Source organism: Xiphophorus hellerii, chromosome 16, assembly GCF_003331165.1.
Source record: "Xiphophorus hellerii strain 12219 chromosome 16, Xiphophorus_hellerii-4.1, whole genome shotgun sequence".
NCBI lineage: Eukaryota > Metazoa > Chordata > Actinopteri > Cyprinodontiformes > Poeciliidae > Xiphophorus > Xiphophorus hellerii.
This window is the reverse complement of record NC_045687.1, coordinates 7,102,196-7,126,017: the sequence shown is the minus strand read 5'-3', so window position 1 is coordinate 7,126,017 and position 23,822 is coordinate 7,102,196. Positions and strand designations below refer to the sequence as shown.

At 35.9% G+C, this 23,822-nt stretch overlaps 1 protein-coding gene across 1 annotated transcript in view; it reads left to right on the top strand.

Moving 5' to 3' along the window:
* The window catches only part of stat5a (signal transducer and activator of transcription 5a), a 59,837-nt gene continuing 36,015 nt past the window's right edge, over window positions 1-23,822 (top strand). The window contains exon 1 of the mRNA XM_032587783.1: window positions 1-163. The gene's annotated coding sequence lies outside the window, so the exon portion shown is untranslated. The remainder of the gene's footprint in view (window positions 164-23,822) is intronic.

Here is a 23,822-nt window from a genome sequence, read left to right as displayed (position 1 = left end):
GCGGTGTGTCTGACAGAGAGAGAGAAACAGAGAGCCGTGAACTGTACGGCGAACTGTTGGGAACTGACTAACGGAGAAATTCCTGCCGGAGGCTGATCACTTCGCTGTAGACTCTTCCCCTCATTTTATGAAAAAGGAAAACAACTTTCGTCGCTCCACAGAGGTGAGTGCTGCTGTTTTCCGAGTCCCGTTTTAAACGCGTTTTCTATGTTTTATTTGAGGAGGAGACAGACGTCCTCGCTTCGTGCCCCTCTTTTTTGACGCTCTTCGTTGCGAAATGATATTCTGACAGCGCTTTGTAAACAAACTGCGGGTGCGACAGCGCTTCTCCATCTGGAGACGCTGCGAAACAGCCTCCGTGCGTGTGGTACGGACTGTGTTTGGGTTTGTTTACGGAGTACTTTTGCTTCTCTGTGCTTGCTGAATCAACAGGCAGGTTCTCCTGAGAGCCGAATCCCACTAATATTCTCACAGGCTGACGGTGTGGCTGCGCAGTTTACTATCACTCTGTCAGAGCTGACACGTTTTCTATCACATTGATGACTCTGTAATCTTTTAAAGAAACAATACGAAGCTTTTTGGACTATATTGACTTGCTCATGGTAGCTGTATTATGTGTTTGTACTTTATTTTTTAAATATTTATCCAAAAGTTTTCATTAACGGACAAGCCTTTTCCCCCAGCCTAACAGCTCCAACAGCTCAGCCTCCATTATAGGGGACGTCAGGTCTGAAGATGAAATATGAACATAAAGCTCCTCCATGTGTAGCGGACACACACACACACACACACAAGTGGCGTCAAGGGCACGCTTCAAAAGTAACTTTATTTGTACCACCCTGTTGTATTAATAGGTTGCTTTTTAAAGTACCGTAATATTTCAGCTTAATTTATCCAAACTGAAAATAAAGTTTCAAATAAAGTTCCAATCTTGTATCACTTTATGTATGAACACCAATTAGCTAATATTTACTAATAAGCTATTGCATGCCAGTGTTGGGAAAGTTAGTGTTTCAAAACAGCTTAATTTCCCCTAAAGTTTAATTTTCTTTGAATTACATGCCTGTGAAACAGTTCTCTCCAGAATAACTCAGTTATTCCCCTCCTCCACATGTTGCTGTGTCACTGCCAAGTTAATTGGAAGAGGGTTACTCCACATTATTCTGTCTGAAGAAGATTCTTTCAGTTATTTAGAAATACGTAATGTTGCAAAAACATAGTTGGTCATGCCATGCAACCAAATAGACCTCTGAACTCTGAAATGGGTTTTAAAGGTATGCTTCAGTTACATGTGAGCTGTCAGCAATTTGTCTGTAGAGCAGCAGAATGCAGGCTGGCACCTAAATGATAGTCTGACTCAGTAACATGTGTGAATCTTTAAAGAACAGAGCTGGAAAATATATATATATATATATATATATATATATATATATATATATATATATATATATATATATATATATATATATATATATATATTGTGTAATGAGCACATTTACTTATGTTTTTAGTTATATTTGCCACTAAAAGCGGAACTGATTCCTGTTTACTTGTCAGCACTGTATAAATATGTGTCCTGCTGAAGGACTCTTTGATGGGGGAAGCTGAAATTAAACCCACAGTCTTTCAACTGCAAGACAACTGATCTCATAACGTCACTTCTGAGCCACCTTCACAATAACAGTAACCATCAGTAGTAATCAATTTTTATAAATACCGTTATTTTTAAAAAATGTAACAAAAAAAACTCTTGGTGCCGTTGTCACTGTGTAAATCATTTTACCTCTAACTGCCAGTCACATGATATTGCGACACAAACTCCTCCTTCTCTGTTTGCACTTTTTAATTGAAAATGTGGTGTGTGTAAAAATATGAAAGGATTTCTTGTAAAAGTCAAAACAGAACAGATTGTCAAAGCTGTTTAGTGCAACTGATGAATGCAGACCTTGGCACTGGTGCCAGCTCACATACATAATTTTAAATGTCACACTGGCTTTGAAGTTCACTGTCACTTACAAAAAAGAAAAAAAACCCAAGAAAAACGTGCTCTGTGAGAGAGCATGTCCGCTTGTTTTATTTGAGAGAACCTCTCCCAGATTTGTAAATATTTTTTGTGGCTCTATGAATATGTTTTCCGGCATTGCTACAGACAGGATGCTTTGCGCATTCAGGTAGTTAAAAGTCATTAAAAATATTGCTTTCATTCTTTCAAGCCACTTTTCAATTATTGCCTTTTTAACAATGGGTTTTCCGCTGATTACACTAGTCGACACAGGGAGAATATGTTTTGGTTCATTTGATTTTGCTAAAAAATAAAAATAAAAAATCGCATCAAGCACAGAGTTTTTTTCATTATGCACAATTGGGCTGCTACCTGTTTGATTTCATTGTGATCTGGACAAGTTGCAAATCACAGTAGGCATACAGAATTACTTTTTAAAAATTGCGCTTTTGTCCTTGTAGTTGTTTTAATTTACTCTTGCACTTAATGGACAATTTCACTAACTGCATTCTCTAGGAAAGGATGTTCTCTGCCTTCAGTAGCATTTAACCCTGTTGGCAAGCGCTGTTTTCCCCTTTTGCTGCAGTACATAGTGCAATGGGATGTAGGGTTTTCATTGGTCTCCGCTCAAAAAAAAAAAAGGTTGATATGGGAACATAGCTTGTCTGACTGACCTGAGTTGACTGGCACATTTTGTCCCTGACAGCAAGATCCAGATGAAGAAGGAACAGCAGCAAAAAAGGACAAGGTGGTTGTTGCATGTGTTCACAGCATGGGGTGTCTTTTAGTTTTTAAGTGCTTCTCACTTTTTCAACTTCTCTCTGCCAGACAAATGTTGGAACAAGTCCTACTGGAAGTGGTTGAAAATTATTGTCACATTATGTAGCGATGTTCACTGTAACATGCTTGTTTATTTACTGAATATTTTGTGATGCCTCTGCTTGGGTCATACATTTGAATATTTTCCTACTACACTTTACTAAATCTGTGTATTTTAGCACTGTGTGAATCACGTCACAAATACACTTCTTTTTCCTTGCGATTATGAGTAACTTGAAGTTAGCAGATTAGAGCAGAGGTCTTGATCTGACTGAACTATGAGTCATGTTGTCAGAATCATTAATGATTGGATCTGCTGCTTCCTGGCCCTCCAACCTGCTGTTTAAGAGGATAGACAGACTCACTCCCTAAAGGTCTCCTGTGGGAAGTTCAAGGGATATTATAAAACTCACTGGTAACAGAAAATATAAGATCAACAAGAATAAGACCTTTACGGACTGAAACAGAAAGGGAAACATACTTAAGGGGAAGTGATCAGGAAGCATGTGGTGCAATGCACACTAACCTCCTCCCCCTTTCAGTTGGGTTAATACTAATCCACTGGTCATGTGACCAAGAGCTTTCAGTCTGGTCTAGGCTAGGAGTGCTCTGATCCATCTGTCAAATAAGGTTGCTGATTGTTGGCATTCACTGTGTAAACTGCTGTCCAGTGACCCCTGCCCGACTCCGCATGAAACTCTGCTTTGATTTCCATTAGTCAAATAATTCTCCATAGTATCGTCACCTTGTATATAGGTTTAACACCCCCCCACACACATATACCTGTCTCAGCGTCTCCTCTTTAATTCGATGTTCGCCTTCTGTGACTACCTTTGCCTAATTTTCACCAAATTCCCTGCGGTGAACTGAGCACAGGTGGGGGTTGATGAGTAGGGAAGTTATCGTCCCTCAGACACTGTTGTTAAAATTGCCATTGCTACAATTTCTCCTACCTTGCTTTGATTTACTCCTGTGTAAGGGGATGCTAAATAAAAGTCTGCTCTCATTAGACTCAAAGTAGATAGCATCTGAACTTGTAATGTTTCATGTTTACACACATCTCCTCTGTAATTTTATAGAATCTTCATGTAGTCATTTTTTTCCCAAATACACTTAAGAGTGGTGGTTCTTCATATTTTTATTTCTAATGGTCCACCTTGTGGTTCCATAAAGAAATATCTTCACATGCACAGCTGAAGAATCAAACGTATTAGAAATTGTCAGAAAATTCATAAGGAGCTATGATACAGGAGATGTTTTACTCTGGAAGGCCTCCGATATTTTTATTTAAATATTTGACCTTATAAAAATAATATGTTAGGTCAATTTAAAGTTGATTCCCAACATAATAATTGTTCTAAACGTATTATTAGGGCAACACTGAACAACTTAGTGAATATTTTATTAAAGCCTAAGGCTGTGAGTCATCTCTCTGCATTAATTGTCTGAATGAGTGGCTTCATCGGTGCCCTGAAAGAAATAATGTGGACGGTTTAATAAAAGCAAGAAAAAGGAGTGAGACTTGAAAAGGACAAAAAATACTCAGCTGTCAATGTTGTTGACAAGTGGTGCAATTATGGTTGCTGTGCTTGTAAAGAAGTCCAGTGAAATGGACAGAAGTACATCGTGATACTTGAAATTTTCACGTTTCAGTATCAAAAGGTGGTGAGTGTGTGCAGTTGCATCTTTTGCTCTCAAGATACAATGACACTGCAGGTCATTACTTGGTATAGGTGACCCACTAGCCTAGTTTTGAGTCAGTGTATTTATCATGCAAAGATGCACCAGAAAGTAAATCGATATTTTTATTAATTGGTTTGATATAGCACCAACAGCTTTGGTTCTACTATAAAACTTTAAATACTTTTAATAAATATGCATTAATCAGAGATTTGTTGGCGATTCAAACCTCTGGTGCTGACATCAATTCTAGCTGATTCTCATTCATCTTAAAATTACATTTAACTGTGTTGAAAACAGTTTTTTTTTTTAATTAATGCTGGAAGATGCAAAGTGTCATCGCTTATTCTATATTAACTGATGACAGAGACAGTGTGTGTCAGAGAGCAGTCAAGATAAAGCTGTATTTTATTACTTAAAAACAAAAATAAATGACATCCAGTTGATAGCTGAAACTGTCTTTTGTAACTTTGAGTAGTGATTAGCTCACTTTGCACCAATACTGAAAACAGTCAACTTTGACTGAGGCTTCTTCTTGCAATCACATCTTCCGCACTAAACAGTGTGGTCAAGGCAACCTGTCAACATTTACACCAGCTGCTCTACCATTGCATGTGGCAAATATTTTTTTGTAAATAAGGAACAAGGGGTGTGGTGAGATTATAGAGGAAGTTTCTCCAAGCAGAACGTTGCAGTTTCATTTCTTTCTGAGAGTTTATGCTACTTTCTGTGATATGAAGTATATTATAGGTTTATAACACCTTAGTATTTAGCTCTATTTTTCTCTACCTTTTCCAACTGTCTCATTGTCATAATTATCTCCCAATCAATTCCTGGTAAGTTATTATCATATATCAGGCATGGGAAGTTGATGAAAACCTGGGGTAGTATCAATTTCTAATGCGAATATGACATGAATGAAAACCAAAATTGCCCTTGATGAAGTATACAGTAAACACCAGTGTCTGTGTTTTGCCAGCATGTACAGGGCTTATGCAGGGTATGATATTTCCAGTTTATAGAAAAATACAAGCATTGGTTAATTGCAATGAATTGCCTTCTGTAACTTTATTCTTTGTTGAAAAAAAATTACTGCAGGTGAGTGTGCTGTGTTGCTACACCTTAGTTAGTAACTTCTACACATTTTTATCAGTGCAACCACAAACTTCACTGCATTTTATTTGTATTTTATGTGATGGGCAAGCACAAAGTGGCAGTGTAAGGAAAATAAGAGATTTTAATTTGTTGTACTCCATACAGGGAGCCATGAAGGTGGCAGCATGATGCTATGGGGATGTTTTTTTGTTTTTTTTTTAAGCAGGAACAGGAATGCTTTGGGAGTTGATGTGAAGTTGTAACTGTCAGACCTAAACATACAGCCAGAACTGCATTGGACTGGTTTAGATTTAAGCATATTCATGTATAAAATGGCCCAGTCAAAGTGCAAACCTCAGTCCATTTGAGTCTACGCCTAGACTAGAAATATATTAAAGTTTGTGACTGCAAATTACTGCAAATATGAATAGGTTTAAGGGGTATAACTACTTTTACAAGACCCTCTATGCCTAATCTCGCAGGCTAACTGTAGTGTGATGAAAATCGACTGGCCATGTCTATTTTTAAAGAGGTATATGTGGTGAAACTTTAAAGCCAATTTGTAATCCAGTCTTGCCATCCCCACCTTCATCCATTTTCACACCCAGCACTTGTCGCTTCAGTGAGGTTTCTACCCTGATAGCGTAATGTAACCTGAGGCGATGTCACTTCATCTACCAGCTCAGGTAGAGAGGGAGCAGGCAGCAAAGAAAACGCCAAAAGATGCTAATGCTTGGTTATCTCTCCAATTGCTGCTTGACTGTTTCTCATCACAAGGGGTCATTGTGCCGAATGTTATCATGCAGGTTCTGAAATGCACACTTATTGTCTGCACTGTCTAAAGAGCATCAAGAGAATTGGTGGTGGCAATAGTACAGCTCAAGGGAAAACACAAATGAAGCAGCCATCAGCACGGGAGTTTTAAGCAAACAGCCAGGTCCCAGATAATTTTTTGTACATTGTTGTTGTAGTTATTATTTTATATGTTAGTTGCAAATAGTAAAAAACAGGAAAACACTTTTTTTTTAGAAGCACAATGCCTTTGTTGTTCGTACAAGACAGATGAATCTAAAATAGTTTTCAGTGAGATTAGCACAGAGTTTCTGGTGTTTTAATTGATCAGGATGAGCGTCATCTCTTCCTGCTGCCTCTGCTGCATGGAAGCCTATTACAGGCTTACACCAAATGAGATAGAACCAATGAACAGATCTCCTGCAAAACAAATACGCATGTGTTTTGTGTTAAATTGGAGGACGAACTATACTGAAAATAAAACCAAATGCTCCTCAAAGAATATAAAAATTAAGTTTTAGGCCTTTTATTTAGTTGATTTTTGCTTGTACTACATGATGGTTTGCAGGGTCAAAAAAAGTTAAAAATTTGAGTAGATTTTTAAAGAATCCTGTGATAAAATGCAATTAAGATTACATTTAAAAAAAAAAAAGTATATTTCCACTTATGGTGCTTTGATTTATTTGTCTTTGTTGTACGACAGATTAAACCTGACGGATTAAGGCTGAATGATATAAATACTGGCTTTGTCAAACTAATCCTCTCTTGCTCGCTCTCTCTCTCTCCCACCCTGTTATTATTTTGCGAATACATGTGAATGCAGCAGCATTCTCAGCAAATTTGTTTTATACACCGGAGAATTAGGGAAGTACATGTTCTTTCTAGCTTTTTTTGTTTGTAGAGACACTTGCACAACATAATTCAAAGTCAGTGTTTGGATTTGTGGCGCTATTACCCAGTATTGATCTTGTGAGCTCATCTGTGCCTATTGCAGCTGGTGCCTAACGATGTTCTCAGATGAACTGTGCACAATGGCAACCACAGACACACTCTTTTTGTAACTAAATAAATATAACAATACTTGTCTTTTCATAAAGAACAACTTAATGGTATGATTGCAGTTTTAGAAGTCAATGTAATCAAGGCCTGTTCATTGCTTTTTTGGAATCCTGTCTCCAAGTTCAGGTATTTTACCAGCAAAAAATATAGATTCACTTCCCCTTTTTCCTTGTGGTATTTATCCAGTTGTGCATACAGTTTGTGTGTGTTCGTGTAAAAGTCTGTAAATGTTTACTCAGCTTCTAGTTTCAATCTGTACAAGAAAAAAATCCCTTCATCCATAATGGCGAAGTTTAAAAAAAATAGATTAACATTAATTAGATTAGCACAAGCTCTTTCTTCAAGCCTTTAGCAACACAACAAACAACAAAATATTAAGGATTCTATTCTGTTTTACATATTTGATTCGAACCTCATCTATGGTTGACTGTTTTTTAGCCTACAATCCCTTTAATTCAGTTTCCTTCAAAACACTTTGAGTAAAAGTACATTTTTGGGGCTCCAGCCCCTCCCAACTCTTTGACCCTGAATTGGCAAACAGGTATAGATAATGGATGGATGGATAAAATTATACATCTGATTTAAACATTTTTATGATTATGTGTTTGTATAGTCTATCCAAGTAATTCACTTAAAAAATGCACAATGATTATGTGAATTCTTACGAGTACAACATGGGAATATGAGTGGGCGAAGAGGCATGTTGACCTGCAGATAGAGTCAACCCCGTGATATGACTGATAAACGAATCATATCAGTCAATATTTATTGATTTGTTTTTTTTTTTTGTTTGTTTAAATATCTGAAATACTGCCAAACTGGTGACGTGATCTTTCCTGTTTTATCTGAAGTTTCCTCTCGAGCTCTTGTATTAATTTTCTTTTTTCACTGCACGCCATTTATTTTTAACCGCCCTGTTATGTTGCGGGTGAAATTGACCCGTTTTAAAGTTAAAAAAAAAAAAAATAGTTGGAAGTATTTTTTTTGCATGAAACTTTTTCCATTTGTCTTAATAGGTGCACTCTACATATAAATTGAAAATTTATTAATTTTACACATTTGCACCACACTTTGGTTTTACTTTTTACATAGATACAGTTCAGGTCAATTTGACCCGGCAGTCAAGTTGAAGGGTAAAAAATATCAAAAAATGTTCTATTCTATATGTTTCCTTGCAGCTATGAACCATATTTCACTACACACACCACACCACACCATACATGAACACGTGCACGTATTCATGTATGGTGAATACGGGCTTGTTTGAAAGGGGGCTCAAACAAGCCCCCTTTCTCACTATTCTCTTTACTTCACTTGGAAACTGCGAGAAAGCAAGTGTTCAAACAACTTTTGATGGGTACCTTTTCTGTTCCCGTGGGGAAGTGTCCACACTGACTGGACACTCAGTGGAAGTGGGGGGGAAACATAAATACTCTCTGCATGACTCATTTATCTTGATTTTAATCAGCGGGTCAATTTGACCCTGAACAGTATGTGCGTCTCAAGTTCAATTATAAAGATCACCTATTGAAAAAAAACATCAAAATGTAATATAAAAAAATTGACAAAATATCAATTTCAAGGAAATTATAGTTCTTTTGTTTGTAGGGTTTTTTCAGTGGACATAAAATGTAAATGCAATTTTTATGTTCAAATGAGTAAATTAGTAAATTGTCGTCACTGATCCTTTATTTGTGAGAAATAATAAAACATCATTGCACAAATATTGATTGAAATGGTTAGTATTGGAGTTATTGGAGTTATTTACAAAAATGTTTTGGAGGAATTTTTTGGTTTCTGACCCTATGGCATGATTAAACACTCCCTTGGGTCAAATTGACCCACAGACATTATTGCTGTACCTCAGAAACGAACATAACAGGAGGATTAAGAAGTTATGAGGCATGGTGGCGAAATGTGAAACTGCTGCTAAGCAAGTTACTCAACGGGGTGTTTATAGGTTTCCAGTGTGAGTGAGTTAATCGATACTACCAACCTTTATTAGCTGACCCTGAGAGGTGGAGAGGCTGAAGCCTTTCCACTGCCTACATCCCCCAGAATGCCACACAGTTCTTGATCAGAGTTCTATGAAATTATTGAGCATTCTATTTGACATATTTTCTGTTGATATTGATCACATGTCCATCACAATATGTCCATCAAAAATATAATTATTGATTGATTGCCCAACTCTACTCATAAAATAATGAAGTGTTTTAATCCAAATTTAAGTGACTGTGGAGAAAAATAGAAATTAGGTTGAGAAGGTAACACTGCCTGTCATACCTTCACACTTGGCTGCACCAGATTATCCCCATTCTGCTACTGTAATAGCTCAGTATGGCAGAGATGTGTTAGGTTTCTGTTGGTAAAGTTGAGCATTGTTCTGGTAAAAAAAAAAAAAAGCTTGCTTTGTCTTTCAAAAGTAATCTAGTGTAAATGGACAAAATTGTTGTAATACTTTTTAATTGTTTTTCTTCTCTTGACAAGTGCCTCATTTGAGAACAGCCAACAAACACTGTATATTATCATTTACCAATAAAGCATTATTTAGGTTTCAGTATGCAGATACTGTGGGTATATCAAGCTATTTTGATTTCTGAATATACAGTTTCTACTTACTGGAAGCTCAAGCCTTTCACTGTCACATTGTGACTGTGAGCCTGTCACTATTAAAATGGCAACCAACATAGCATTTGACATCTTTTACTCACCACTTTTATCTGACAGGTTTCATGAAAGCTGTCTGCAAGAATAGCCTGTCTACATTTGTGCTACTGAATTATATGCTGCTTCAATAAGTTATAGTTGAAGTGCTCAGGTTCATTCCTGGCAGCAGGCATGTAGAGTTAGCAATTAACAGAAGCTTATGATCAGGAAATTGCACAAAATGCAACTTCTCAAAGCTGGTCTAAGAGCAGGTATTTATTTAGATCCAAGCTGGTATATGATTCTGTGTCATTCCTGTAAGAGGTTCTTCACAGGTGTTGATGCAGAGATATTTAAGGAAGTTGTTTTACACAGGGAGTCAGTAAAAAATTATATATGCATTATATTGTTCTTAAAAATTGTATCAAAAGGAGTCTGCTGAGATGACTCAGGATTCTGATTCAGACTTCTCTTTCGAGGACCACCTTGAGATACTCCAGATAAGACACCAAAAACATTGACCTTCCTGAAGGCAAACTCCTTTCATGTAATCAGATGCTGCATGTGTTTTGTTGACTTTGGTGTACTTGGAATTTTGGTGTCATTGTAGAAGAACACTTTAAGTTGAAGTATGCTGTTCGACTTAGACAAAGTTATCACACCTAAACTCGACGTATTTCTCCAGTATCTTAGTATGTGTCTCCAGAATTTCTGAAACATGACCCTTGCCAGAACTCTCAGTGAATCTGGTGCTGCTGGAAAGCAGCTGACTTAGCTTCAAGCTTAATCCACATACACAATTTTGTGAAACCACAAGCTCTGTGTGTGGGTTTGCAAGCATTATCCTCTTACATTTGTCAGTGGAGCTAATTAGAAAAAGCTTCCTGTGATTGAGTAAATTCTTAAGATAAGATTTAGATCTTTCAGCAATGTAATAATGCTGTTATCGAAGTTCTAAAGAACATTCATTTTTGAAGGACTCATAACGAGGGCCTTGCATTAGAGTGTGGCTGAATTAGAGATAAAATACCAATCCAAGTACACATTATTCAGAAAGTTCTTGGATTTATACGTTCATGGAGTGTTAGCTGTGCTGAGATGTATTGTTGTCAAAAAGGCAATCATGGGACTATTTGCAGTCAGTTGATACCAATAAACCTTTTATTGTTTTTTAGGGTGAAATTTCCACTTAAGCAAGACCTTCAGAACTGATTCATTTCTTTTTTCTGAAAATAGAATATTTTCACAAGATCAAATATTTTTCTCTTATTAACCTATTTATTTGTTTTCCAGAGACAAATAGTTATTTATCCAAAAGCAGGCAGGGAAACTTGGTTTATTGCTGAAACAACACAAAAAAATACTTGACCCAGAAAATTGCTCAACTCAATAAAATTTAAGATATTTTTGTTTTTAATACAGCAAACATCCAAAATATTTTTTTTGTTTAAGATGTGGAATGACTTACAGCCCGCTCTTTTCAGAGAAATCCGACTTTGTTTTGCTAAATGTGGGTTTAGTTTATTGTTGAGAAGGTAAACACAAAGTAATTACTGTGTTTTTAATAAAATAGTAGGTCTTTAAACTTGATGATGTTGGCTCATGTAGTAAATGGTAATTGTCAAAACAATATACAAAAAAAAACAAAAAAAACTTTGAAGGTTAGATTCCCAATAGCAGAGATTTATGCTTAAAAGTTAAATCGGGAACAAAGCTCTAGAAGAGACAAACAGCCAATAAGTTTTGTTTTTTTTTCTGATTGGAAGTGATGGAGATAATAAAACTTTATAGAAGGAGTATTAATTTATGACAATATTTTTTTAAAATGGTGTATCAAAAAGTATTTAAAGCAGTCTCAGCAACTGTAACATGTTTATTATAGTACTACAATTAAATGCTTATAACTGCATATCTCCACTTGTATTTTGACCATTTCTCTTGGGTGATGAACTCTATCCTTTGAGATTGGAAGGCCTCCTTCCATCACCCTAATCTTTTCTTCCACAGATTATTTCTCACGTCCAAGTCAGGACTTCGGCTAGGCCCCAACTAAAATGTTAATATTTCTTCCTGACAGAAGAGACATGTTGGTTACATTAAAGGAGAAGTTTGACCTAAATATGCCTGGTGTATGAATAATTCTGGGCTTAACTGTAGACTAAATACTAACTTCATGAGTTAGTATTTAGTAGTCACAAGTGTTGCTTTAAAAACAATTAAATTATCTTAAATTAGTCACATATATTAGACAACTTTTTTTTTTATCAATACCTCTTTTGAAAAGACTTTTATATTGATTATATTTACTTTGTGGGCAGCTTTATGTAGAGAGAACAAATAGATAAATACAGGGTATGTCACAGTACAGTGGTGCTCTGGGCCCTGTTTGTTCTCAAAAACATCCATATCTGTCACGAAATGGTGCCGGTGCTGTGGGGGCAAAGACCTCGGCGGGGTAAAGGTGCAGTTGACCTTTACTGACAGCACTGAGCTTGCCATGAAAGCGTTTGGGGGCTGAGGGGTGGGAGTATGCTGAGGGGAGCAGCCACGCAGTGGGGGATGGGTCCACGGGCTCTGCTGACGGGCTTAGATGGTGTGCTTGAGGAACTGCAAGTCTCTGACCCCCAACACATCACAAAAGACAGAGATCAAAGGTCAGAGCTCACACATGCTGCGTGCATTGGTACAGATGGTGCACACGGCTCTTAAACAAGCGAACAGCGGGGTTATATCAAAACAGGCAACAAAACCAGTGGAGCGTTAAAGGTACGCATGTTAATACAGCTAGATCAGACTTTCATTCAGGTGCTACGTTTCACCGATGTCGTTAGACTAGTTTGAAGATGTTGAAACAATACATACCCCTTATTTGTTTTACCAGTAGCCCTCCCCCTTTCATACACAAACAGTCTGCTCATGAGTGCACACAAACCTCACGGCTCGCACAGAGAAAGTAGAAAGCCTACAAAAAAGGGCTATGTAATGATGAATTATTGTGCTAATAAAAAAAATTTTAATTAACCCATTAAAACTTTTTTTTTGTTTGTTTTGTACAAGTGTTTTACAATGGTTCCTATAAAAATTCATAGTGTTGGGCGCTGGTTTAGTTGCACATTTTTTTATTTGATGAAAGGCGTTTATTTGACTGCTGGAATGTGATCATTCCTCTCATTGTGGGACTCATGCAGTGCGTAGTCGTCTCCTCCCATCTCCCTGCAGAACATGAAGGCAAAGTCCAAAGCAGGCAGGGGTATGCAGCAAGATCCTCTTACACATGAAGGGCAGTGACTTTTTGGATACTCAAAGCCAGTCAGACCGAGCTGTCTGGTAGTTCTACAGAAGTTGTGTTCAGTAAAAAAGAAATAGAAATGAAAAAGTTTTTTTTTTTTTCGTCAGAATTTTGTGGCCAATTTATGATATTTTTTGTAAACCTTTTATCTGGCAATACCAGTTTTGGACAAATTCTGATTTCATTTTAATATCTGCTATAATGTCAGGAGACATGAGAAAGCATTTACTTTGCTAGGCCATTTCTGTGAGCTGTCAAATGTAAATTGGAAATGAGATAACATCACGGTGTGTGTGTGTGTGTGTGTGTGTGTGAATGAGCAGTTGCTGTGAAATGAGGTTTTACTATTTTCAAACAATGACACAAAGGTTACAACCATTAGTGTAATTCACATGGCCACTATTACGCAAACAGTAATGTTTCTGGGTTTTACAGAGTTTCTAAAACTCTGTTGGAAAGCTCACAGATAAAACAGAGGATCTTTGACTGTATTATGTTTACCTTCCTGTTACCTAATGAATTCCTGCTCTCTTCTGCCTAAATTAGCTGCAGATTCATCACACAAACACAGTGTCTTTTGTAATAGCCTTTTACATTTCTGTGGGTACTTTGACGATACTTTTAAAACCTCATCGATTCTGAAAAGTACTTTTCTCTCACCAAGAAAAGAACCCTCACCAAGAAAAGAATGCTGTTATCACCATAACCCTATAGATGGTGTTTTCGTTGACTTGAAAAGGATCCGGTTTTTGAGAGTTGTCAAGCTGAAAATGGACTGATTTCACACTCCGGCTGGTTTCCTGTTGTATCTCAATTGCAAAATCCAATCTTTGCTGTTTCTTTTACCACTTGCCCTGGATCAAAGACGTAGCTAGAAGAAAATCTGTTCCAGTGTTTGCTTGTGCAACATTGCAGTTTTGACACTCGGTTATGGATTGCTTTTCTACTGCAAACTGATGATGCAGATTGTGTAAACAAATTAGTGTTTGATGACTTATCTGTTAAAATATTGAAACACTAAGACAAAATACAGTACAAAAATACCTCTATTTGCCCAAACCTAATCACTCAGTATGTGAAGAATATGTTTCTTCACAAACTGAAATGCATTTAGCTGTTGAAAGTAAGTGGTTTAACTTTTCTTTTGTACCTAATTTACATAGCTAGAGATCGCAAAGTTTTGTGTAAACAAAGTTTGATGGATATCTAGCAGGCTCTGTTTCATGCTTTTGTTGGCACAAAGTGACCAAAATAAGACTCCACTCCTAAAGATGGACGATAGACATAATCAATCTTGAACTGTTTAAACAAATTCCTTTAAGTTATATGTGTTTATCTTAAAGTGACAGCAAACTATAGAGACCATATGACCTATAGAAACAGGTTTATCATTGAGGTGAAATGTAAAATCCGGGCCAAGGTTTTTTGGTGTTCCTACTAAAACTTTTAAGTGTAACATTAAAACGGTAAAATCCATAAAAGTAGGGAGTTAACAATTCTTCATGCTACTTTGGAAAAATGATACAAGTAATAAAACAATACTATATACAAAGTGAATTAACAGAAAGGGGCGACCAGAATGAATTTATGTCAGCAGAACTGGAGAAAATCATTGACCACTGACAGAAAACAGCAGAATTCCTACTTAGATAAAAAATATATATATTTTGTCAGATTTTGTGCATCTTGTCAGACATGTTTTTGTGTCCCAAGTCTTGCTTCTTGTGATTAGAGCATTGCTACTTAAACTCCCAAAGCTGTAACCTCATGGCTTATATAGTTGAGCTTCTTTGTTTGGCTTTCTTCAGGAATATGTAAACAGAACTGTTGTGGGATTACAATCTCCTTGTATCTCATCAAGACCAAATATCCCCTCCTACAAATCATGTAGGAGTTTATGGGAACATTTTTAACAAAAAAAAAAAATAAGACTTTCCATGCATCTTGTTTTTTTTTTCTGTTGAAACTGGTGAAGATATGCTGAATGCTGTACATGTGCCAGTCACAAATTTGTTTCTGTATTCCATCTGGGGGCGCCTGGAAAAGTGACAGGTGGTAGAGAGGCCCTATGGGCCTCTCTATCTTTTTATTTGTTCTTCTTTTCTGGATACATAGGTTAACATGTATTTTCTCCTCCTTGCCCAGAAAAGATAACTAAATACAATATAAAGACATGAAGGCATTTGAAAGTGGGTTGTGTATGACTAAAAGCAACACTACATTACTTTTTTAATGAAAAAAAAAACATCCAGGGTTTTAAAAGTTTGTATTAGGACATTCATATTCCCATGAGAGGAACAGGGCACTGTAGGATAATTGTAGGAAGTTGACTGAATATCGTTTATGACACTGCAGCAGTACCAGATGTCCTGTTGGTACTGACTTGAACATCACACCAAGGTGGAGACACCAGAGGTTGCTGTGCTTGGCACTTGACGCTGTTCTTCACTGCACCACATGTTTGCTGCATTCATGATTTAGAAATGGTGGGTTTGAAACTGGCGACGGTAACTTTTGGGATGAACTGCTGACAGTTGTCTATCAGTATCATTGTTTTCAATTCAGTGGTAGCTACTGAACATTACTTATGTTCAAAATAGATATTTTACAGTACTACATGAAACACAGTGCTACTGACAGAAACCCCTTTTTAGCCTTTTTAGCATGTACGTCAATAAAAAAAGAGTGGTTTCAACTAGCAACAGTTGATGTGAAACTGTATCTTAATCCTAAGCACTGTGATATTAGGACAAGAACTTAGAGTACCCTCAGCTGACACATGAACAAGTAAACTTATTTATCTGAATCTACTGTTCAGGCTTTGTCTTCAATGCCTGGTGTATGTGGGTTAAGCCTCTTGCCTCTAGTTCATTATTTTGGAAAGCTCTTTTTCATTTTCAGCATTAAGCATTATGCTCTCTAGATTTTACCATCCCAGAGTTTGTTGCTAAAATGAAAGGGTTATGGGCGGTTAATTCCAACATATGTTGTCAAGAGCTTGTATTTTCATTGATAGAAGTGAGTGAAGGACAGATATTCAGGCAAGATGTTTTTGAAGTCAACTAATGAACATATTTCATGTTCATACATGTTTGTGATACCTTGGTCGTGTCTGAAATATATATTTTTTTCTTTTGGCTTCCCATTTCCATTTAAAATGTATTCAAATTGGGAAAAACTAACCGAGTAGCTTTCATTGGTACTAAAAAAAATGAAATTGCAATTAATCATTTCAAATTATTAATGCCTTTAAGCTTTGACTTTGGTAAAGTTTCGTATATGCATCAGCTCTGGAGTCTTGTGCAGTGATTGTGCATAATTCATAACTCTTTTGAATATCCTTTTGAATGTCAGAAATCCTATGAGGAGCAACTTGCCATGGCTAGCTTGTGAAGAAATTATTGTAGTTCTTTTCACTTCTGGATTATAGTTCTTATGATGCTTACTGGAACAAGCAGGATTTGAGAATTGCATGCTACTATTGTGATTAGCATATTTTGCACTGGTAAAACTATTTTGTGACAATCTCTTTGCTTTTTACCTATCATATTACTCTGTGCTATGAAAAATTATTTTTACAGGCCATCGGCTAAAGTTACAGCAGCTGATATTGGTTTCCGCATAGCAGCTCTTTTTAAATAACATATTTCGGCTGGTTTTTTTGCTTTCTATCATTTTTGCACATCCCTTTCTTCACATGTTTCACACTTATTCTCTGTGTCATTCCACTTCAATACACATAACTTCATTTATCACATAGTGTTATGGAGAGCTGTTTTATTCATAAATAATTAAATACTGCTGTTAGGAAATTATTAGTAAACACTCCATCAAATAAAAAATGTCCCCAGAAATAAAAACAAAGTAAGTAGAGGAAGAATGATTTTTAAAGAGGTGCTAATCTGGTACTCTTTTAAAGTTTACCCTCTCTCTTTCTCTCCCGTTCTTTGCTTTCTTTCTTAATGTTGTATTTTGTTTATTTTTTCTAAAGCAGCTTTACATATTTCAGGGACTTTTATTTTTAACATTATTTTTATTTCTTGTTCAACAATATAGTAGCTTGCCTGGTTGAATGACTGAATGTAGTGTGAAGCACCCTGAGGTCCTCTGGTCTTGATAAAGCGCTATATAAGCACATGCCAGTTACCGTCAAATATAGCCGAGATGTACATGTTTAATATATATTTTTATTAATATTTATCAGATTGCTATATACTCATATTCTCATCAGTTGCATAAGTAGTGCATCTAAAGTTTTGGCTTTTCAACCCTTATAATAGTTGTAGAAAAAGAAAGAAAAATACCGTAGTTGAATTCATCAGAGGAATTGGAATGCCTGCTGTAATGTTTCTGCAAAAGTTGGCATAACTAACAATGCTGACCTTCCTGTCTTCATTTTGCTGGAAGGAATGATTTAAGGGTAAACATGCAGAAATGGACGGTTGGCTGAAGTTCTTCAATAAACATCTCGCGCTATTTGCCTGTGTGGAAGGTCAAAGCCTGGGCTTTTAACTGCTTGTTTTTACCAGATGACTGTTCGCTGATGGCTCATTAGATCACACTGCAGGACAGTGACAACTGGTTGGCTGGTCCCCTCTGCTGTCTGTCTGTCTCGGCTCAGTTGTTTTCTGGCTGCAGGGTTCTGCTTCAAAAGTGGCTCTCCTTCAACAAGCTGGTTTTTCTGCTGCCCCCTTACGTTCTGGGGCTTGGTCCACATTTATCTCTCCCTCTAGGTCAGATATTATGCAATGTCATCCACTGGCTCTGTGTTCGAGATCAGCATGCATGCATAATATGCATGCAAGAAATATGAATACATTTTAAAGCACAAATACAGAAATGTGGCAGGAGGCATAAGCCTCATCATCAGGAGAAGACAAATGAAGCTTTATCCGTTGTCATTGTGGTGAATAAATTCAGAATTACGTTTTAGCTGTTCAGGTCATTTGAGGTAGATTATTATGTTAATGCATAATTCACATAGCATGAATTCATGATGTGTTGCATGTACAGTGAATCTAAAAAGTGTACCCAAGAGCTTTTGGCTGACATTATTTCAATATTTCCAGAAATTGACGTCTTTACAGTGCCATTTTATATATAATATATTATGCTATGAAATCTTTAGATTGCTTCAACTTATTGTAACGTTTTAATGGATCTGCAAAAAAATGAAAGTACTTTAACCAACATTTGTTCAAAGAAACCAGAATTTACAACTGTGCAATAAATATGTCACATTGAAAGTGTAAAAGATTTATAAATGACTTATCCTAACTTAATTTACATCTTTTAGAAACCTGTGGAGTAAATTATCATGAAATGTACAAAGTACATAAGCGAATTAGCTGACCTGTACAATGTCCCTTTTCATATTAAGTTATCTGTCAGCTACTGTACTGTTAATTTTCTTGGAATAGCAACTATTAGATAGTTAAAAATAAGTGACTATAAAAGTTATGCAGAATGGTTAAAGCTATTTCCAAATTTTAATTTCTAGAAAACATAACCTGAAACTATTTGAATACTGTAAGAGTTTTATTTACTTATTGTTATTTTCATTTGTTTTTGCTAATGTTGATTTGTAGCTGAGAAACTGGATCTTGCAGCTGAGCCCTGACAGTTTGCTTCACCTGCTCTCCATCTGTTGTTTTATAGTAAACAAATGCACACAAACAAGCTCAGTAATTGGCTGTTATTTCAGGAATTCTACCCACTACCAGATATTTAGCTGAAAATAACATCCTATTTTCAGACAGTAAACTTCTTATTGACTATTTTTATTTTGAGATTTCATAACCTTACTGAGATTAAGTCTTTACAAAGTATTTTTTCTCACTTTTTATATCTGATCTCTCTGTTCAGATATACTGTACAATGAGTACGAGTTAAGAGACCGAAACAGCACTGATGATTCAAAAATACTTGTTAGGTGATGGGTTCAGGGACTTAAAGATAAATAAAAACCCATCAGCTCATAACTTAAATGGTATTCATTTTATGTGAAATACAAAATGACTGCTTGTTGCTTTCATAATTTCATTTATTCATTTTCTCAGATGATAGACCTTATTTAGAAATATTTAGAGGGACATTTAGAGTTTTACATAACTCAGTGAGTCTAAACTAATTATAACAATTAAGTGAGAAATTATGCAGCGTTTATTTCTGAAAGATGTTTCCCTAACATAGTATTTTGCTCTCAGATCCCTCCATTCATTACTAGCACTTATGTGACCTCATGAAATCAAAAACGTTTTTCCAGCAGTACTCTTCAGAAGACACTTCAAAGCTAAACATATAGTTAACTCTCAGGCATGATTCATATTTATTTTCATTTTTTAACTATTAATCACTTTGGGGTTAACATTCCTCATTGTCAGTGCAAGGGTTTTATCATCAAAGTGCAAATGCTTCAAGGACATAAACTGTTCATGCTAATGAAAGAAAAAAAATCATATACTTGTTGGACTGCGTGTCTTTGGTTTCGATAGAGGATCACATGTACATTTGGAACAATAGAAAACTGACTTCTTTCTTTCTCTCTTTCTTTCTTTCCTTCTTTCTGGCATACTAGGTAAACTAAGCATTGATAAACTAAGAGGAGAAGTATGCTCTACAAATCTTGGAGATGTGCATTGAAAGACCCATTGTGTGGTTACCAACCCACATGGGGAGTGGTTGAAGATTTGTCTTAATTAGATTGGTTGTGGCTTTAAATGTATCTTTATCTCTTGGTAGGTTGGGCTTTCTCTATTTGGGTTATTTCCAGGCTTTTCATGAATTATATAATTTTGATTTAATTGGTTAAGACATATGCATCCAAATGCCTCAATATAATAAAGTTTTCAAATTTGGTTTGCTGCTTCTTCAGCGCTACAGGGCAAATCAGTATGGGGACTCTTTATATTAGACACACATGTGGATCAAAAGCGCATGATTGCAAGATTTGCTATACATGGTGGTATCTGTCCCACTTGGCAGCACAACAAATTTCTTCAAACGTCCAGAAATATAAACACGAAGTATGACTGGGATTTTAAAATATATGCTAAAAATAAAATTTAATTACATGTGTTCGATCTCGCAGCAGATTAGTGCACTAATGTACCCACCTTTGATTTGTCAAAATCCTCCACGTTTACTTATTATGTATGATGCATACTTGAATTCATTAGTTTTGAATTTTTAATTTTATTTTAGGCTTTACTCTATTTGTCAGGACTATTTGAGGCGTCAGATATCTGGACCATGGTTGTCATCAGACAAAAAAAAAACAACTAAGACTGAGTTGTATTTAATAGGTAGCTCCTTAAAGTAAAATGATATTACTTTTGGATTTGTTCAGATTCGGGAAATTTGAATAAATCAGTTTTATCTACTCTGCAAACTTCATCAAGTTTGAAACATTTTGCTTGAGAATTACAAACAATGTAAAAATGGAGTAAATTTTTTGTTAATTTCTATAAAAAAATTCATAAATATATATATATACAGTACAGACCAAAAGTTTGGACACAACTTTGTGTCCAAACTTTTGGTCTGTACTGTATATATATACTGTATATATACTAGGTAATATCTACTGCATTGTTCTTTAATGTCTTTTTTTCTGATTCTAAAGTGAAATGATCTCCTAGGCTGATATATAATAGTTTGCTCTCATTAACACATTTAATTTATATCGTCAATACAAAGAAAATCACTGCTTTGGCAACTTAAAGTCCTTAGCTAATGAGGAAAAACATCTTAAGGCTCACATGACATACTTTGATTAAGAAGCTACAAGATTTTCTTTTAGGATGACATTTTCTGTATTTTTGTCAAGAAGTGGCTGTCACTATGCTGTCCTTTTTCTTTTGGCTCTTTTTCTAATGTTCCATTTAGAAAAGTTTTTAACTGCGTGACAAGCAAGTCAGATGAAATTTATGCACATGTTTTATTTATAAATAGGTTAATCTTAGCCAGGATTTTTTCTTCTGAATGTAGAGCTGGAAGTTGAGTAGTGTTTTGAGCAATGTCTGCAATCTTAGACTTTTTTTTTTCCCCGGCCGTTTGATATTTTCTTTCCATGTTCAGACAATATGTACACAATAACCTGCACAGGGCTTTGATCGTTTGAGTGACGGGGGCATATTACATCTGTCAGACATGATTCTTTGCTTTTATTTGCTCTTGCTCATAATCATAGCCAGTCGAAAATGTCCTCAGGCGCCCAGTTAGCACTGCAGGAAACAAGCTACCTAGGGCCATACTTTTCTCCTTAAAGAATTACATCTTGTCCGACACAGTGTGGTGCATCTTTGTGCAATGGAGAAGGAGATACACAAAGCAAACATAGTCTCTCTTCAGAATATAACTTTTTCTGTTTGATAGTAATATGTTGTATTTTGTTGTCTGACTTGCTGGATCCATTAGTCAACCAATGATTTTGTGTTTTATTTATTTATCTATTTTTTTGTATCTATTTATTTCAAAATAGAACTGCAACTCTACAACTCTCTCATATTGAATTCAACTTTAGAAGTCCTTTCTAAAGAAGTCATTTCTGTTTCTTTTTCCAACTTCGAAAAAGAAAGAAAAAAAAGCTCAGTGCGAGATATTAACATCTTTATTAAAAAAAAGAAATGCAGAGCAGAAATTATTATGTATGTTATGTGACTTATAAACAATGCTATTTTTTCTAATTTTGTCCTATTGTTTTCCTATTTCTGTTATAATAGTGTTTACTGAAGTGATTTTTGTTTAAAAACCGCTGATCAAGTGAGGTAATTAGTCATAAAATAAACAAGGACACTTCCAAATAACTGTAAACATTTTGTTTTTCACCAAAACATGGCTGCAGGAACACATTGGAGATACAGAAGTAAGAATAAAGGAGAGTTTTTTCATCCATCTGACTTTCCATTTTCTCAATAACTACAAATGTATTTCACTGTTGATGTTCTGACACTAAATTATGGGAGTTTATCATCTTGGAAATCTTTCATCCTGTATTGCTCGGTGATAAATTTTGTAGCAGTTCTTTATCTAAACTACTCACAAGGCGCTATTATTGTTTATTTTTGGCATATAAGTGTCCCTATATATTGACATATTACTTTATTTACAGAATTTTATTCTTTAATCACAATTTAACTCTATAGCCTTATGCTTATTATACTGTGAGATTGTTATAATACCTTTAGTGCACTATATATTTAATGAGATTATTTTTAATTGTAAGAATAAACACACAATATGTAAAGACAAGGTGGACAGTATATTTTTACTTGGCTTGTGTAGGTTGAACAATTTGAGTAACCGTGTTTTTAGCTTGGTGTGAGGTTATTTTGTTTTGTACAAAAATAACCTCATTTTGCTAATGTGACGGTGTGATGGTGACAGTATTCAGCTCTGTTTCTTGTTTAGCCTGATGCACGGAGAAATCCCAGCAAAAGCTGACACAGAGGCTGAAAGAAAGAGCCTGCAGGATAGAGATGCTTTGCTCTTAATGTGATTTAGCCATCAGATCTGTTCCTTGTTTTTAGTGTTCACTTAGTCTTGTGAGACATATTTAATTAAAGTTTTTCCGCATTTAAATGCGATACAAAAACAACATGGGCCATGTGTCATCACGATAGACATGAATTTACATGAGCATCATTTGCTGACACGTGCACACGCACACATTATTGAGCTAATGAGTGGTCCTCCTCATGTTGACAGCGTGATGGGATGTGTGGTTAGAGCATAGCAACATAACCTCCAGGCAGGCTGGACGGCACAACGATCCTCTTGTAGTCATCTGTCCCTTCCTTAGACCTTGTGGCACAAATGGTTGTCATGTGTTTCTGTGTGACACCAAGTCTACCATGTCCTTTTCCAGTGAAATCTCAGTCATAGTTATTGGATCATCAGTAGAACATTGTTAACGGTTTTATAATAGTCTTAGTTTTAAACGTCATTATGTTGTTTTATCACATATTTTTTGTACTCTTTGGGTACTGCAGAAACATTTGTGGTATTATGAGGCATACATGGTCTCTTAAATCCCCATCAGCATATTATGTATCTGCACTTTGTTTCCATGGAATAAGAAGATATAATGCCACAAAAAATAACACTCCTGCATCGTCTTTTGCCGCATTTGACACCATATCATTTATGGCATTTAAGTCATGATAAACCAAATACCCACCAAATACTAACTAGCATCATAGTTTTCACAGTATATATTTCACTGTAAATATATGCAACCTCAGCAGAATGATGCAGCTTGATCACTCACTTTGTAATTACTGTGAATTCCACATCATCGATTCCAGTATACATGCTCTGTTCAAGCCTGGAGCACACCAAAAGCAACACACTTACCTCCAATACTTAATGGTTCACAAAATTCACAATCCCCATTTTTCTAAACATAGCATGCATGGCAAGATAGAAAACTAAACT